Source organism: Dermacentor albipictus, chromosome 9 (assembly GCF_038994185.2).
Source record: "Dermacentor albipictus isolate Rhodes 1998 colony chromosome 9, USDA_Dalb.pri_finalv2, whole genome shotgun sequence".
Classification (NCBI taxonomy): Eukaryota; Metazoa; Arthropoda; class Arachnida; order Ixodida; family Ixodidae; genus Dermacentor; species Dermacentor albipictus.
The window spans coordinates 111,256,659-111,275,160 of NC_091829.1; the positions used below are offsets into that span (position 1 = coordinate 111,256,659).

Genomic DNA, 18,502 nt, shown 5'->3' on the forward strand with positions numbered 1-18,502 from the left:
ATCCTACAACGCCAAGGGACAGGTGCGAGTGGTAGAGTTTTCGACGTGACAGCACAGAATGAACACAGAGCGACCCTCGTTTGTTCGGTTTCAAAACGTGATCTTATACGCGTCCAAGCTAGAAAACAGCTACAGAGTTCCTTTATTCCTTTCCCTTCCCAAATACGCGCATCGAAAAAAAAACCTTGCCTGTATTTGTTGCCCAAGTTTTCAATTTTCGTCTTCGTCTCCTTAAGGCTCTTCTCTATACCGTGCTTACGCAGCTCTTCTGCAATCACAGGATACACCTTGTCATTCCCTTTGCCTTTCACCAGGTCGTGTGGGTTGTCCTCCCCTAACCTAATGAGAGCGAACGTCCCCGCCTGGGCCCAACGTGCGCGTGCTGCTGATGCAATTACGGACACTCACCCACAAGCTCCCTGATTGTTGACAGTATGGCCGACTAGCAAAGTCGGTAAAGCGACGGCGGCCAGACGCCACTGAGGTGGAGAGTGAAACCATTTTGTGACAGCCTGCCATGCAGGTGTTCTCACGTTAAAGTAACAGTTACGTTTAAACGCACAAAAATTATTTACCATTTCACATGAAAGCATCTGAAATTACGCATGCTCAATGTCACATTCACTGTCAATGTCTCTGGGGCAGCGAGTGTACATTCGGTTCGAACACAACCGGCTTAAAGCCGGTCGTTGGTTCGAATGCAAAGGCCAATCAGTTTCTCGAACTCATTTGAAAACGGAAGTCATTCGATTGCAATGGCACTAAATACCGTTGTTTAGCAGCCGAACAATGTCATTTGATGTGAATGTCATGCTATTCGAATGGCATTAAACGGGACAATGTGACAAGGGTACTAAGAATACTCAAGCAGATTTATTTCCGCAGTTGCTTATGGTCGCAAGTACACTCAACGTTAAACTGTCCCCGCATAACATACACAAAATGCCCAGTCGCTATGATATTGCCACACCTTCGTTTCGATGCTTAACCTTGTGTCAGTATCCTGTCCTGTGAGCGTACCTGCCGTCGTGAAGACGTTTGAGTGCCTGACTTGTGAGTACGAGGACGTGATTTCAAATCGTAGTTTCCGGCACCTTTTTTTCAGCTCATCAAATTTTTATCAGGGTACAAATGCCTAATTTTATTATTTCTACCTTTGCGGAGTATCGGAAAGATTGACTGTTTCTTCCTTGGGGGGCATTGGAAAAGCACAACTTTTAGTCCTCCAAGGAGTAACCGCATGGAAAGTAACAGTTCATCCCGTCGTACTTACCCCATAAGGGGAGGAATCTTTCTGGCAGATGGTTCCTCCCATAAAGGAGTAACCTCAATGCACCATTTACTCATTTTCTTCTTGGAGTGTACTTCCCGGGCGCTGCTGCTGTGGTGGTCTTGCCACGGATACTACTGGGCATCTTGCAGCACCACCTGATGATCCTAGCCTCCTGGTCTTGCTCGCGCGAGGCACTCGGTTGCTTGCAACACTACCACATGGCGCTCGCCTCCGCGCATCCCTATAGTGTCTCGATGTCCTCCTCGCCCGCCGCTCCGTACAGGGTGGAGACCACCTAGGCGCCTACAACGGCGTTGGGAACTTGAGTGGCCCATGGATACGAGCGCAGGCAATGTCTCCTACGGCGCCCACCAAAGGCGTATAATATGGCATCTGCCATTCGCGTGCCCAAGGCCGTAGTAGACGCCGCGACTGTCTCCACTGTGTACGGATCGACGAGCGAGGAGGGCGTCGAGGCACCTTACGCATCCCTGCGTATCCCGGCCGGCATCGCCGTGGCAGCGCTGCAGTTGGTGCGTACGGCACGTGCTGTGCTTGCTTTCTTATGCGCCAAAAATGCAGGTGCTGGGCATTGGAGGTCGGGTGCTGGGCTGGAATAGTCTAAGAAGAAGAAGAACAAATTTATTGAAGAATAAAAGGCTCAATGGGTGAAGCCCCTAGACAAGGGCCCTACTGGCTTCTGCGGGCCGTCTTGCCTGTCGGATGATGGCCCTTTGGACCTCTTTCTGTGAACTGGACAGTGCCTACTCCCATTGTGTATGCTACGTGATGTCTGTGTCTTTTGTGTATATGCCCTGCATGCCCATGAGATGTGGTCTAAGGTTGGCGCAGCCTCACACTATGCGTATGTGTCCATATATATACAATCGTCCTTAGCATGTAGAAAGCGCTTGGAACTAGAATCACAACAACGTGCCGGCCACATATGCAGGAGCAGAACGTAAACATAGGCTGGCAAAATGATTCCAAAGCCTGCACTGAGCGTCAAGGACACCTACTCCCGAAAGAAGCGTCGCGCGGAACTGGAGCATCTCCGCTACGCAGCGAAATGTGGTGAAAACTGCGAATGCATGGATTCAATATATACGTACATTTGTGTACATACATTCGCGGGCCGCACCATTAATGATCGCAATAATTATAATAATACCCAGGAATTATTGAATTACGTGCAGCCCCATAATTAAATTAAACTTTAGCACTTCTGCCTCGATGCAAAGGGCCATGCGAGGTAGTCATAAAGCTAAACCCTCTCAGTCATTACGAAAAATGGCGCACAACAATGCCTGAAGCAAACACGTCTCCCTTTGTGTTCTGTGGACAATGCTGACAAACAGCCGTGCTGCACGCAAGGTAACGTGTAATATCAACTCAACAATACCGCATTGGACTAAACACTGAAGAAGCTGCACACTCGTAGCCACCGTCTCCGCTAATTATTATCAATGAAACAGCGTACAAATCTTCGTTTGCATGGATTCCCACAGTGAGTGGGATACGCAATTTTTTTATCTTTACAATGCTGTGTCATTCTTAGTGTCTCATAAACTAGCCCAATCTTCAGTCATGGTCCATTTCGCACAGATTAGCGCGACGAGAGCCGTAGGTAGTGGCAAGTGTGAACACGGCGGCGCGTTTGCGTTCACCGTCGATGCACAGCAGACAGTCATGAGCCGGATGCAACTAGAGTTAGGAAACGCGAGGAAGGAAAATATACCCTAAAAGGAAAACTGATGCGCTCATCAGACGACGAAATGGTGATTAGAATTGCGAGTGTAATCCTTCGTAACCCCAGCTCCGGAGCTGCTATAACTGAGAAGTTCACAGACAGGCAATTCCTATGAGACAGAAATTCCCATGGGACACAAAAGTCGCAGTAGGCGGCGCAACAGGATGAACAAGGCCGTGTGTTGCACTTGTAGGTCACTTGTGACGCTGGCATTGGTCGCAGTTACACATATATTGTTTAGTAGTATAACCCATTTTGGGCGGGTAAAAGCCTTCCTGTTTTCGATGTAGTGTGCTGGCCAGCTGGCCTGATGTTGGATCATCATTTCCCCCCCCCCCACCCCTACACACACCCGTGGGGCGGAGAGCATCACATCGCAGATTCTCGGGAACAACTAGTAGGCCAGACGGGGGACGGAGAGCAAGAAGTCAGCATAAAGACTGATGGTCGGTAATAATCGTGAGAGGAGGTCCATAGAGTTAGCAGAGAAACTTCCGAACGGCAAATACTGGCGCCAAACATTCTTTTTCTGTCACAGTGTAATTGCGTTCAGCCTTCCTTAGAGAATGACTCGCATAGGCAACGTAATGCGCTTCCTTGTTACGGTATAGAACGTGAATCACTCAAAGGTGTATTCCGCTTGAATCAATGAACACTTGATTAGGACCAGATGGATCGAAATGGCGAGGAATTGGTTCTGACGTCAGCGAAAACTTGAGTTGAGAAAAGGCTCTGTCACGTTCGGAAGGCCATTCGAATGGGCTCTATTTTCTCGAAAACCTTCTCACGAGATACACAACATCCATGAATCATGTTTCGAAACGTCGAAAGTAAGAACTTTATCTGTGAAAAGTGTGGACTTCTCTTAGAGACTGGAGCGACTTCGAGGCGCTCACTACTTCAATTTTTTGGGTGTCAGATCTCACACCATCTTCGTGAACGAAAAGTCCAAGTACTATCACCTAGCGTTCAACAAGCAAGGACTTCTTGGAGTTAAAAACAAAGCGGGCCTTTTCGATACGGTATATAACGACGTGCAATTAAGCGGGTCTAATGTTAATCGAAAGTGCGTCTGCAATTGAAATCATTTAGATGGCACAAACAGACCTCTCATTTCCGACACTGAAGTAGTGAAATCTCGAAAGATGCGAGGCCGTCGCAAAGACCAAATGGAATAAGGTTAAATTTCCAAAGTCCATCGGGCGTCGCAAATGAAGTCGTCTTCTGGTTGACAGGGTGCATAGTAATCTGCCAAAAGCCTGAACGTACATCTAGTGAGAAAAAGTAAGAGGCTGAATGCAGGCCGAATGCAGAAAATGACGCCGTCAATCCTAGGTAAGGGATGTACATACTTTTCATTCATGACGTTTCATCGTCTGTAATCAATGAAAACTCTCCCAGGACCTCGCGAAGACCAAGGGTAGCATGACTGTTCAATCAGCGCGCTCTTTGGCCATCTATGGTTCTCGCGCCACTAAAAACCACGTCATCCTCATTATGAACGACACGTTTCTGCAGCGTATTCTGACCTGGCTCGGTTATAACGTTTTGCTCCGAGGACACTCGGTAAGGGTTTTATCGGACCGGATTTGAAGGGCTGTGGGTAGCCCTGGAAGCCTGTAAAACAGTCACTTCTCACTTTCAAATAAGTCAACTAAGGCAAGCTTGTTTATCCAATAAATTGGCTAATGTTTGTCGGTCATCTGCCCGCGCCGTCTTACTAACTATGCAAAGAATACACTATTCGAAGGAGCAACTATGTAGGCAAGTGGTGAAACTAGCATCTTCATTGATGGCCGCCATAAAATTTCCGGTGGCATCATCCAACACAGCCAGTTTCATAGATCGAGGAAATATACCCAGTACTGGTGAACAAATAAATGCCAACAAAAACGTGGCTCGGCTATTAACTGACAGGATACAACGACGCGCTAATGCACCTGAATGTCTTTTTAGCACACGGAACGGCAAGGGAGTAAACCACATCGTCAAACGAAGATACGGAAGAGGCGAGCAGATACGACAATGGACCTGGTGGACCACGGCGTCAGCGTGAATGCAGTAGAAGCAACGAGTGTGTCTTCTTCAGGCGGTCGTTCATTAAGGAAGACAGGAAGAAGGTCACTGCTCACAGAAAGCTCAATGGCACCGCACTGGACGAATGCGCCGCGAGCATGGAGAGAAGCACATCGTATGTGTGCGCCGTAGAAGAACGAATAACTCCATCGAAAGCACCTTTGCTGCCATAAGAACGTTGCCGGCACAAAGTTATAGAGAAAAAAGTATTCCACTGCCGACACCACAAAATGTGGAAAAATCGCACACACACAAAAAAAAACATAACCTTACTGCAAAGGAAGACCTTACACGAGAGACTCATAACCGAAATTGACGCACCACTGTTCACTAAAGTCGTTGGATATATGAATCGAATGACGCGTGCATTTAGTTTTTCAGCATTGTAGCTGATGGATGTGTCAGAGGCGAATCTCTGTAGGTGACCTTACCCGCATCGGTCCCGCCAGTTAGTTTCCCGACGGTGGAGGGGAGGAGCAGTGCCAGCGCTGTAAAGGCGAGTGCTGGTGCCTGGATGACGGTGGCGTCAAACAAAGCCCTAAAGCGAAGGAGTCACTATGTCGGTTATCCTGTCGTTAGGTGCTCCTGGAGAATTCGGCTGTAGACTATCGATCGTCATGGTGGCGGTAGACGGCGCGAGAAACTCATGGTGGCTAGTGTTGCGATGTCTTCGTTCGCCGACGACAGAACCGACCGGGCTATGTGCTTAGCAGCACCACATCGGTAACACACACAAGAGTTCAGCGATATATATCGAACTCCTGAAAAGCATTGTCAAGACGTTGTGGTAGAAATGCATGTTCGCCTGGTTCCCGGTAGGTTACGGCTGGCGGATGCAGCTAACCGACGCTGTTGTGACACCTCGATTCCTGGCAGTTTCTGCGCTACCACCTCTCGAGGTGCTGGTCCAGAAAGATAGACCTCGATTCCTATTTGCAGCAATGAAAATAGCTAGAGGACAGGGGATCGTCGTGACGCCATAAAAGGATTTGCACTTCAGGCACAATTTGGCATATTGTTGGCCCAAGATCAAATGATCCGTAGTTATCAGCACTCGACAGGGTGGTTACATTCGGTAGCCGACCGAACTTAGGAGTGATACGCAAGAATATTGAGTGTTTACAAAGTACGGTAGTGCCGTATGAACTCGGCAACTGTGGCTAGGCTCTCCTTGACTATGAGCAAGTAATAAAAATTTTTGGCATTTCCTCTGCAACAGCGCATTTTCGTTGGCATGTAAAACCATGCGTCTACATTTCGAGTACGCCATGAGTCTCAACATGAGGCTGCCGAGCAATTATATGGAAATGAGAGTTTTGGGAGAACAAGACACGTAGCGGACACATACAAGCGTGTCATCATCTTCGTGTCTTGTCGTACCAACGCGTCTAGCCTCTCAATAATAAAATAGAGGCTAGGCGAGTTAATTAGCTTATTGCCATGTCATCTTTCTATAAACGCTTGTGTGGCTAACGGTGAAGTCGTGATGGCCACTTTGTCATGTTCGTTGCAGTAATACAAGACATTAGCGCGTTCGGCGCTCGGAAATAGGACATTGTAATAGTTTTCACAACAAAAGAGAGCTCGACTAAGAAGTAGTCGAAGTATTTCAAATTTGGACGAACAAGTACCGTGCTACGAAATACGCTTGTAGCGCTAAGGCAGAAGTCGAACAAGAGCAGCACAGGACGGGCGTTTCACGTTCCGAAGCACCGTTACCATGTTTCATAACACCAGTGGCCATTCATACCAGTTTTCGTCACACATAAGGTGTTTGATTTAGTCATTCAGCGTTCGAAACTTCTTAAAACAGAGATGTCCTACTGTGAGCGTGTTGAATGGTTTCGACGTTCTTTTTTTTTCGTTTCGTTGGTTTTGCTGAGTTCGCTGCTCTGACTTCTCATTTTCATTTACGCGCGTGCATTGCTACGTTGTTGTGTTTATGCTTTGTGTTGAGTATATTTTGTTAGCCTGAGTGAGTGCTTCCCAGCGATTCTTGCCATGTGCGTACTTGTTCTAGAGCCGCGTTGTGCTTCAGCAAAAAACAAGCACTTTTTTGTTTCTGTTTTGAGCTCAGACACTGCATACAGTTGTGTGTCAGGAATAATTTAGCATTCATCTGGTCCTGCCTTCTCTGTATTCGCTCTCTTCTGCAATTATTTGAGCAAAAGCCTTTGGTGGAATCTAAGCGCAGCGGCGCTCAAAAAGGCAGCATCAAGACGAACGTCATCACAGAGATGACATTCTTCTTCGAGTTTCCATTTGACGTAGTGAGACGCCGGAACGACTGAAGAATGAGTAACACCGAAGCACTTAAACGTTTCAGCTTTGACGTTTCGAGGAAAACATGTTGTGAACGCTCCCGGTGTTAAATGCGTCACGTATACTTCCCGCACATGTTTACCATTTCAAAGCGAAATCAAAAATTTACCTCGGACAGATTTTGTTGAGTGTGAATATAGTTCACGATGAGAAGAGTAGCGGCGTAGAAAAATAACGAAACAATTTAAAGAGATGCAGCATATGTGCGCACAATTGTCCGCGCGTTATTTCGCTTCAAGATTTTAAAATTATGTTTGTTGACATCGAAGTTCGCTATGGCGAGCAAATTATCACAAGCGTCCCTGGATTCCTAGCGACGGGAATAACGAGATAGCTTGTGAAGTGCCGACTCCATTTTGAAAACTGCGCTTCGCGCTTGGTATCAACGAGCGAAGCTACGTGCTTTGAAAGCACGGCAAGTAACAGCGGAATCGAGTTATACCTTCATACCAAATCGGTCCAAGTCTCATGACATCGAGCGTACGGTATTCTTGTAAGAACGCTAACATAATCCTAATCCATAAGAAAGGGGACGCCCAAGACTTGAAAAATTATAGACCGATCAGCCTACTGTCCGTTGCCTACAAACTATTTACTAAGGTAATCGAAAATAAAATCAGGAACACCTTAGACTTCTGTCAAGCAAAGGACCAGGCAGGATTCCGTAAAGGCTACTCAGCAATAGATCATATTCACACTATCAATCAGGTGATAGAGAAATGAGCAGAATATAACCAACCCTTATATATAGCTTTCATTGATTACGAGAAAGCGTTTGATTTTGTCGAAACCTCAGCAGTCGTGAAGGCATTAAGGAATCAGGGTGTAGACGAGCCGTATGTAAAAATACTGAGAGATATCTATAGTGGCTCTACAGCCACCGTAGTCCTCCATAAAGCAAGCAACAAAATCCCAATAAAGAAAGGCGTCAGGCAAGGAGATACGATCTCTCCAATGCTATTCACAGCGTGTTTACAGGAGGTATTCAGAGACCTGGATTGAAAAGAATTGGGGATAAAAGTTAATGGAGAATACCTTAGTAACTTGCGATTCGCTGATGATATTGCCTTGCTTAGTAACTCAGGGGACCAAATGCAATGCATGCTCACTGTCCTGGAGAGGCAAAGCAGAAGAGTGGGTCTAAAAATTAATCTGCAGAAAACTAAAGTAATTTTTAACAGTCTCGGAAGAGAACAGCAATTTACAATAGGCAGTGAGGCACTGGAAGACGTAAGGGAATACATCTACTTAGGGCAGGTAGTGACGGCGGATCCGGATCATGAGACGGAAATAATCAGAAGAATAAGAATGGGCTGGGGTGCGTTTGGCAGGCATTCTCAGATCATGAACAGCAGGTTGCCATTATCGCCATTTTTATTACTGATATCATAAGCCTACAAACACTGGCACCAAGGACAAGAGAGGGGAAATTACGTGTGCCTAATAAATGAAATAAAGAAACGATAAATCCATGGAAACTAAAGTGGATGAAAAAACAGCTTGCCGCAGGCGGGAACCGAACTCACAACCTTCGCATTTCACTTGCGATGTTCTACCAATTGAACTACCGCGGCACCATTTCCCCATCCACTTTCTTGGGTATTTATGTGTCCCAGCAGAACCCTCGGAGTGTTAGCCAGCGCCACCACTCACAGACTTTGGCGGCGGATGTGGAACGTCCTCTTTGCCGCAGGCGTCACGAGAACATGATCTTTTTGGGTGGAGGCAATTGGTTAATACACCCACACATGCTACCTGAAGGTATCGATGTTGCCGGATTTGAGACCCTCGTTACGTAATAAACGAGAAGGAAGGGGGTTAACCGACGTACCCACCAAGGGGAAATTACTTGTGCTTAATAAATAAAATAAACAAACGATAACCTAATGGGAATGAAAGTGGATGAAAAGACAACTTGCCACAGGTGGGGTAACAGCGAAACTTCCTAACGGCAAATACTGACGCCAAGCATTCTTGTTCTCTTACAGCGTGCGATGCCAAGCATCGCACGCGAACTGCGAAGGTTGGGGGTTCGGAACCCACCTGCGGCAAGTTCTTTTTTCACCCATTTTAATTTCCAATAATTTATCGTCTCTTTATATCATTTATTAAGCACAAGTAATTTCTCCTATGCTGTCCTTGGTGTCAGTGTTTGTTGGCTTCTTATTATACCACTGGTTATGTATCCATGGGGCCGCTTGGTGTGTGCCAGTGGATATGTGCCCGAGGGCCAAACAGGCATTTGCCGCTCTTGGATGAACCTTCTTTGACTTCAACTTGGGTCACCTCAAGTATCACAACATGACACGTGCGCGGTGACATTCACGCAAAGCAATTTTTTTTTGCAAAGAGGGGTTGGCGTCGAAATTGTGTTTTTTTTTTTCGGCTCTCGAAAAGCCCGTTCTTGCCAAATATGAGTTCCAACATCGTGCTCGTGGTCGTTAGTTGCTTTGCATGGCAGATATTGAGATAAGATTCTTTCGCTACTACCGAATTGGTTCAAGGAGACTGTTCTGATTTTCTCATTAATCATACAATGACGATGCATTTGTCAGAAAAATATGAAGATTACCAGAGTGACTGCCGTGGTGATGAGCGATACACGTAGGGTTGTGTGTGTATTCTTCGGCTCTAATGACAGTGTGCCCCTGATGTGTCATGATGGTGGAATGGAAATGCTGACGCCGCTATGTTAAAACCGTACGCATGCTTTTTTTTTATGCCGACGCCAACTACTGCCGAGCACCATTCAATGAACGCCTCCAGAGCGGAAGGAAGAGAAAGTAAGTGCTTGCTGCGGACGCGTCCGCGCTGGCTCCCGCTTTCTCGCCAATTTAAACGTGCCTTTTGGACAGTTTTGTGCCTTTTATGCGAAGCTAGCATATCTTTTAGCGTAGTTACCATACGACGTTATATCAGCTGCAAAAGCGGAGGCTCAACTTGTGCGCTCGCTTGCGGCCGCGTAGCTACATAGCCGGGTCTCAGCTCGTGCGCTCGCCAGAAGGTGACCATCTGTCACGGTCCCGCGCTCGCCGGCGCGTGACCGTGGCGTCACGCGCCGGCGCAGCGCCCCTAGCGGGAGGAGCGGGAGTCAGGTGGTGGCTGCGGCCGCGCGCAAGTTGGGGCCCAGCTTTTCCTCCGGCTCTCGTGACGTCACGTCACGTGGTTAAATGGTGGCTGCCCGGCCGCGCCCAAGGGCTGAACTGAGTGATTGCAATATGCAACGCATAACAACTAGAATAAAGGCTAGTATGCTTCGCATCCTGGGCTTAACCTCATTCTACTCGGAATCGGATTCTTGAAGTTCTTCTCCACCTGGGGAGACTACATTTGGGCAAGTGCGTGACCTCCCGACTTCTTTACAAGCGATTTCACCTCTCGTCGACCTCAGACCTCCGCGCGCCCACCACGGCTGCGGGGGCCTCCAGCGATCACAAAAAATGAGCCTTCAACTCAAGAACAACCCTACAGTGATGGCATACGAAGTCAAAGGCCAGCACATGAGCCCATACAACTTCACCACAGACGCCGGCTGGACTATCATGGCGCCGCGCCCATCAGTAATCAAGACTGCATTGAGCCAGCTCAACCTCGCTAACCTCCAGCGAAAGGGAGGAAATACGAACGCAACCGTCTCAACAGCGAGAAACTCCGTGATCAAAGCAAGCAAGATGCCCGCACTGCCTCAAGATGACATCAAGATCGTGATTCGAATACGTGGCGTAATAAACATAGCCAAGGTAGGCGAACATACGGTCACCAAAGCGATTTGCATGGCTGCTTGCACCAAACCTAACGAGCGAAGCGAGAACATGATATGCCCCAATTCGAAGCAAAACATCATGGTGGTCAGCGCACCGTCCGAAGCGAATGCAGCGAAATACCTCTGGGTCCGCAGCATTTCCATAGAACAAACGTTTGAGACCACTGCATATAGGACGGCGCCATACGGAACGCGCGAAGGCGTTATAAGTGGAGTCCCACTCGATGAGACGCAGGACTCTATAAACCGCAGGGTCGTCGACCCACGCAACCCGCTCGCACTGGCGGCAAAGAGAATCAAGGAAACTGGCACGGTCTTCATTGCCTTCGACGGCTTTCGTGTCCCGAACTATGTCAGATACGATAACGCGCTCATCAAGTGCTCCCTTTACCGCAAGCAGATGGCCATGTGCCATCTGTGCTTCAGATTCGGCCACCGTGCCGACGTATTCCCCTCGCCCGATGATGCCATTTGCAAAGGCTGTGGACTAGCTGACCCTAACGCACACCATGTGTGCTCCTCGATCAAGTGCGCGCTCTGCGAGGGAAATCACGTCACGGCCAGCCTGGAATGCACGAACCGCTTCCTATTCAACTACGTCATCCGAAGAAGACGAGTTGAGAGAAGAATCCCAGCAAACACAAGCAAAAGCACCACGAGATCAGGACCAATTGCCCTGAGTCAGCAAGACTTGCCGCCGTTCAAGAACGGCGAGAGTAGCGCCATCAACGACAACGTGGCCGCCAACGCAGATGCTCGCTTGTCCGGCGAGCGGGGACACTCAATATCGAGGAACCGCGGTCACCCGTCGTCACGGTCCGGAGGGCACTCCAGAAACCTGAGCCAGAGGTCCACGTCAAAGATACGATTCGCCCCCAGCCCACGTCACGGTCCGCGAGTTGGCGGTGATGACCGGTTGACATGGGCCGAACGAGCTCAGCAGCACCAACAGCAGGCTGCTAGCCAGGTGAGTCCGACGGCACGGCCACAGCAAGTAGAAATAGCAAATACGATTAAAAGACCAGAACACAAAACAAAAAGTTAAGGCAAACAATCAAACAACTTGTCGAGGAAATCAGACCAGTCAAAATGCCACCACCATCCGACTCTAATGAGACCGAAACCACATCAGGGGTGCGATCGGAGATGGTTGTTCGACGCGTTCGTTCGGTAACCGGCGCGCGCGATTGGCCTACTCCGCGCCGACGTCGCCAGCCGCGGGGCGCCGCCCTGTTTTTGGTGATGTCAAAATGTCGACACGCTCCTGTCAATCATCCGCCTACCGAGCATTTCGTCCGAACGCGACGGGAGTTGAGAAGTTTGGAGTTATCATACGGCTTCGCATGGCGCGTCTGGTGGATTGGATTGGATCAAACAGGCGGCCTTTTCGGCTGCGGAATGGCACGTTTGAATCCGATCCATAGTTTAATTCTAGAAAATGGCGCTTCCGTTGGAAACTTAGGTTGTTGCGCCGGCGTTTCTAGAGGAAGGAGGAGAGCGGGTGGCGGTGCGAAACGCGTTTGAAGAAATGACAGAAAGTGAATTCCGGCGTCGTTTTTCTTTCTCGAAACAAATAATTCGTTGGTTGTACAGAGAAATCGACAACATCATCGGTGCCAGCGAGCCACTGGGATGTTGTCGCTGCCCCTTGAAAATGGCGCCATTCTTCCCGTCGTTTTTTTTTTCTTTTTCCTTCTCGCTGTGCGCGACACCACCTAGGGACGACGCAAAGAACCTAATAGTTATAAACTGCAGTAATCACACGTAGTACTATTTGAAAACGTGTTTGGGCTTGAGAAGAAAAAATACATTTTTTTAGATAAAGATTTCATTCATTTGGAAGACGAGAAACATTTGGCTTTGTAGTATACTGTTTGCAAGCAGACGACAAACGACGGGGGTAAACTTCAGGGGAGGTGACCGCTTCCTGATTGGCTGCTCTCTCCGCGCTGCTGTCACAAATTTTGCATACTGCAATTTTGTGACGTTGCAGCAACTGAACAGAACGCGTATCGAACAAAATATCTCCGATCGCGCCCCAGAACGCATGGTAGTTGAGGTACCGGTCCCGGAATCCACGCGCAATCTGCATAAGAGAAAAGCCGCGACAAACAAATCCCTCGAGCACGGACAGCGACATTAAGGAAATAAAGGAACTGCTCGGCGGGCTTGCAACTACCGTCACGTCACTGGAGGAAGGGCAAGACAAACTTGCGACGACAGTAGGAACCCTCAAGGAAGGTTACGTGAGGATAACGCTACAAGTCAACCACATAATGGAAACTGTCAACAGCGACGGGTCAAGGCTAAGCGCGCTAGAAATGGCAGACCATCCGTCTGTGATGTCACAATCTACTATTACCAAGCTACCTCGGGCGTTGTCGCTCGATAGAGAGCAACAACGTGGCCTCACAAAGGTCACCCAACGCCAACAACAAAGATGGCTGTGGAAACTGAACCATTTGCCTTTGGCAATGGAATTGTAGACGCTGCATCCGCAAAAAGGCCTGCCTGCAACAATACATCCGAGCCAAAAAAGACAAACCCCAAGTCATTCTCCTACAGGAGACAAATACCTCTTCACACTCGCTATCCAGTTATGACGTGATCGCTACGACACCGCGACACAAGTGCAGAGGTATTGCCACGTTGGTCAGCAAAAAGCTAGCCCACACTACACACAGCATTAATCACGACCGGAGCAACTGCGAATTCATTCTCACGGAAGTCTTCCTCAGATCCAAGAACGCCAAGAGCATATTCATCCTAAACGTTTACCGCAGCCCCAAGCACAGAGCAGAATAATTGAGGCAAATATTCCAGGTCGCCCGCAGCCATGCCCGCGAAAACCCCATGATCGTGGACGGGAGTTTCAATGCCCCTAACACGGCATGGGGATACGTCGCCAGCAGGGCCAATGGCAAGGACTTACTAAATGACGCCGATGAACTTGACCTTACGCTCATCACGAACGCTGCATACCCCACAAAAACGGGTAACTCGGCCAACCGCGACACAACGCCAATCTCATTTTCGTCTGCAACGTTCCAAACTGACTTATCACATGACTACATACTCGACACGATATCCAACCTCGACCTCGGCGCTACACTCTACGCTTATACAAACTCGTTCCTGAGCGACAGAACGGCCACCCTCCGTCTAGAGGAAATCAAGTCCCAGAAATACAAACTGGGCCGCAAGGGCACCCGCCAAGGTTCTGTCATCTCTCCGACGGTTTTTAACCTTGCGCTAGCTGGAATAGGCAAGAGACTGGATCAAATAGGGAACGTCGAATACATCCCATACGCAGATGACGTAACGCTCTGGATCCACTGAGGTAGCCTGGGATCAATTGCGAACGCTCTACAGCAAGCGATTGACGCGATATAAGAATACCTCGCTTTCACGGGCCTGTAATGTTCGCCCGCAAAGTCTGAGCTCCTCGTCTACAAACCATCTAGAAGCGGTCCCAAGCCAAAGAGAGAAATCAGACACACACGCCATTAGTCTCAGAAAAATAAAGACGCAGGAACTATTCCGCAGGTCAGCAAAAGCAGAGCCCTCGGCATGCTCATTGAGAGCAACGGCTCTAACGCCGCGACAGTGGAGATGAACGTGACAAAGTCGAATAATGCCTTGAATCTCATACGACGCGTAGCAAACAAACAATACGGGCTTAAGGAAGAAAATCTCCTGAAGCTAACACACGCCTTTGCGCTATGCCACTATGCCGCGAGGCGGCTATGTACAGAGAGAAGGTAGCGGAGAAGGACAAACTCAATGTGCAACTGAGGAAGCTAGTAAAACTAGCGCTGGGAATTCACAAGAGCACCGGGACAGAGCTCCTGCTGCAATTGGGGGTACAAATACACTTAAGGAAATCGCGGAAGCTCATGAACGGGCTCAGTTGACAAGACTTTCTGTAACCAAACCGGGTAGAGAAATCCTAGTCAAAATAGCTCATGACACCACAGCAATCCTTTCAATTACCCTGTACCTAGATACCAACTTCCCTAAGCTCTTCCTCCACTCTGTGTTAAAAATACTTGCGCACTTTAGCAGCCCATTTCTCCTGATCCACGTTGTTGAGCCTTTCTTTAAAATTAATGTTGCTCTTTGCTTCTCTGACTTCAAATGAGTGCCAACTCTTCTGGCCTTTCATTGTCTCATCGATGATTTTTCTGTGGGTTCCCAAAGCCAACCGGCACACCGATCTTTGGTTAACTTCTAACCCCGATAATATATAGGAATTTAGGACAAAATTGCATTTAATACAGTCAGCGGTGGCACACGGACTCCTTTACGAATGACAGGTACACCGTCATATTTACTGTAGCCCCAAGTGTCCCATGTTTCATTATTGCTGCATTTGACTTTCCTTTTATTTTATTTTAGCTAATGATGATGACGATGATGATGATGTAATGGCATCCCCTTTGAAACGGGGAGCAGAAAAATAGTCACCTAACCGGCTTGACTTAATCTGCTGCACTATACCTGTTTTTATCTAGCATTTTCGTATACATCTCAATATTCTTCGTTTTTCGTTCGAAATCTTCCTCCCCACTTCCCTGACTCCAAACGAGGCCCAATGTACTTCAACGTAGCCCTAACTTGTACCTCTCGCCATGACTTTAGGAGATCCTGCCATATCAACCTCTTGCCTGTATTTTTTCCCAACAGTGCTCTAAAGGTCTACTGCGTGGCTGAGTGAAAAGGCGAGCTCCATCGAGTGACGGTGGTAGGCACGCATCAGCGCACGCAGCGTGCGTAAATCTCCGGAATTGGTTGGGCTACTCACAAAGGCAACCGCCATGCTGCAGCACTCATGTTCACAAAGCCCGGCGAGCCCCCCCCCCCCCCCTCTCCCCCCGCTGCCATCCCCAAAAAAGCTTCGCTTTTGAACAGGCGTATCCTGTTTACCAGGCTACTGAAAGATTTCGTAGTGGTAGAAAAGGCTGCCTACAGTGGCGGCATAAATGATGCGGACTACCTCCATTAAGCATAACAGACACGTGAGGGAAAAACAATTAAGAAAGGCTTGTTGGGAACACTCGTATTTTTTTGTCAACTGCCCACGAATTGAAACGTCTTCCTGCTGACGTAATGGGGAAACTGACGATTTATTTTTAACCGCTTGTAACATATGGATTATTTTTGTACTTTGAAATACTAATATGTTACTTTCAATTCTTTATGGGTTACTTTGTTCTCGTTTCATTACACTATAATGCTTTTTTGTATTTAAGAGATAAACATTATTTTGCTATGATATATCATAAAGTGCTAATGTATGAATGTAGTCATGTACTGATTTGTTAGTTCTGTTCATGTTTCTTGCTTAGGTCCCATGTTAGACTTATAATATATTCAAATAGATTAAAACCGAACCAGTCATCTGCTTAAGACAATCATGAACGTCATCACGAAGTAACATCAAAGAGGGACACACACTGAAGACGATTTTGTCGAAACTCATGTTGAGGAAACATCACACTGCTTTCAATATAAACCGTACAGCCGCGGCCACGTCTGTGTAGAGCGCGCGAGCAGATGGCCTTGCTCTGCGGGGCGACACCGTGCGGCAGTTGCGGGGTCTGACGCGCTGTGCCCAGGAGCATGCGCGGCCTAATATACATGCAGAACTGCATTGCACGAGTGGCAACATTAAAACGGGCAGTTGTTTAACCGAATATGTACGCTTCCTCAGGGCGCTCTCGGTATCGCCATGCCAAAAGATTACGCGTTTCAGCTGATAACACGCGCTCGACTCTGACGACAAACTATGCGTGCTTTCTGGCCGTTCCGATTACGCGGTGATACGAAAAAATGATGACGCCAACAACAGCGTCATTGTGCGCCCCATAATAGCAATTGTGCGTCGCTCATCCGCTGTGCGTCGGGGAGCCAGTGCGAATAAATTCTGCTAAAAGGTTTGACTTCTATGTCTAATATAGGCAGCATGCGTGCGATGTTGTCATTTCATTGGTCGATAACATTATCTGGGATTGGTGAAGACATAGTTTTTCATATCAAGTGCCCTGACAGAATCGCACACGCTATCACCCACGTGCGCAATTCCCTTGTCATCACGCGTAGTAAGATGGCACCCTCGGGTAATGCGCACAACCGGCAAAACACGTGCGTTTACTAACATAATTTCTGGTTTAAAGCAGCGTGAGCCGACCTGCAAGTCTATTAGGCCGCGCATGCTCCTGGGCACAGTGCGTCAAATGCCGCAACTGTCGCGCGGTGTCGCCCCGCAGAGCAAGGCCGTCTGCTCGCGTGCTCTACAAAGACGTGGCCGCGGCTGTACACGCAATAGCGTAGCTTTCAATAACTTCGGGAACTGCCAGAACACCACCACGGCGTAGGTTATACTTATCGGAGCCAAATATTCAATACTTTCTTTTTTCACCACACGACAGTTATTTTTTTATATTGTTACGGGAAGGAAGAAGCGTTCGTCTATTTACAAGTGGCTTTTAATGGCTGAGCCAACAAGCGTAGAGCATCGATACTCTTAAACACTTCTTCGTCGTCTCTAAGACCACCATCAGCGTCGTCTTCTTTCCACATTACCGACTGTGACATCTCAGAAATATTTCTCAGAAAGACATGTTTCTGTTATTGGGACATCATCAGCATTAGTATTCGTAATTACCGCACACATTTCAACTTTTACACACATAAAGCTACGAATGTTTGTTGAAAGCATCCCGAGGTTGCTAACATTAGTGCTAGTGCCGCGACCCATCGCCTTCTCATAGCTTCCTAAGGCAGCCAGTGCGCGACCGGAGCAAAGCAGCCATGTAAAAAAATAGAGGCGTTAGCTGCGCACCCAGTTGCTCCTAATTCAAAGACTGCGTGAGTACCCCAATCGTAGCTGTAGCATTTTTCATGGGCAAATATTTCGTTACACCATAGTTTGAAAGGGCAGATGGGCTCTTTGGCACAGTCGGCTACTATATCATTAGCTCGTCGAGGGCTGGCAGAAAGATCTTACCGCATGACCACTGTGCTTTATGAACATTTTACGCTTGAAAAAAATATTTTCTTATGTTTTGTAGGCAGAGAATATTACTAAATCAACCGAGTCTTGTTAGTGGGAAATAGAGGGATTCCATGCGCGTGCGCAATGCTATCACCAGATAACGTTAGGTCCAGAAATTCATGGAATAAGCTAAAGGTCCATTTTTTTCGGCTGCTATGCTCTCGCCGAACCACTATCAGTGATATAAACATACTATATTGTCCCTCCCAGCGCTGTATTCAGCTTCATCAACACGCGTCCGCAGTGATCGCTTTGCGTTGA

The 18,502-nt window shown here is 47.9% G+C and overlaps 1 long non-coding RNA gene across 2 annotated transcripts in view; it reads right to left on the reverse strand.

Annotated features, from left to right (window-relative positions):
* Nucleotides 1-18,502, reverse strand: part of LOC139049624 (uncharacterized) — an 81,469-nt gene that overhangs the window by 2,488 nt on the left and 60,479 nt on the right. The gene's annotated exons all lie outside the window — the stretch shown is intronic.